This window comes from Erinaceus europaeus, chromosome 9 (genome assembly GCF_950295315.1).
Source record: "Erinaceus europaeus chromosome 9, mEriEur2.1, whole genome shotgun sequence".
Lineage (NCBI taxonomy): Eukaryota > Metazoa > Chordata > Mammalia > Eulipotyphla > Erinaceidae > Erinaceus > Erinaceus europaeus.
In genome coordinates this window covers 83,302,217-83,303,079 of record NC_080170.1, presented here as the reverse complement: position 1 = coordinate 83,303,079, position 863 = coordinate 83,302,217, and the positions used below count along the sequence as shown (strand labels likewise).

At 41.5% G+C, this 863-nt stretch overlaps 1 non-coding gene across 1 annotated transcript; it reads left to right on the top strand.

Moving 5' to 3' along the window:
- The first annotated feature begins 490 nt into the window (after positions 1–490).
- On the top strand, positions 491–654 carry LOC132540665 (U1 spliceosomal RNA). Its single transcript, XR_009551852.1, has one exon. It is a non-coding gene; the product is annotated as a U1 spliceosomal RNA (small nuclear RNA).
- The last annotated feature ends 209 nt before the right edge of the window (positions 655–863 follow it).

Below are 863 nucleotides of genomic sequence, written 5' to 3'. Positions count from 1 at the left end.
GGGTCCATGATTTCTCAACAATTTGTTTGGCTTTGTATGTTAACTCTCTTTTCAGCTACCAGGTTCCAGATGCCATCAGGATGCCGGCCAGGCTTCCCTGGACTGAAGACCCCACCAATGAGTCCTGGAACTCTGCTTCCCCAGAGACCCACCCTACTAGGGAAAGAGAGAGGCAGACTGAGAGTATGGATTGACCAGTCAACGCCCATGTTCAGCGGGGAAGCAATTACAGAAACCAGACCTTCCACCTCCTGCAACCCACAACGACCCTGGGTCCATACTCCCAGAGGGATAGAGGATGGGAAAGCTAGTGGGGAGGGGATGGAATATAGAGATTGGGTGGTGGGAATTGTGTGGAGTTGTACGCCCCCATCCTATAATTTTGTTAATGTCTCCTTTCTTAAATAAATTAATTAATTAATTAATAAATAAATAAAAAAGAATCTAAAAATCTGTGACAGAGAACCATCTCTGGAAAGCAAAAGGGTCAATACTTACCTGGCAGGGGAGATACTATGATCACGAAGGTGATCTTCCCAGGGTGAGGCTTATCCATCACACTCTGGATGTGCTGACCCCTGCAGTTTCCCCAAATGTGGGAAACTCAACTGCATAATTTGTGGTAGTAGGGGACTGCATTTGTGCTCTCCTCTGAAAAAAATAAATAAAATAATTTTTTAAGAAAAGAAAGCAGTTACAAACTTAATTACGAACTTGTTGTGTCAGAATCAAATTAAGTAAAGTTTTACCTAAATAATAAAAGGTGTTTTCAAAGGCAATGGTAGAAGTACTTTTCATCAAATGCCATAAAAATCAGAGTAAGATGGCATCATATTTTTAAAACACAGTTTTTCAGCTACTGA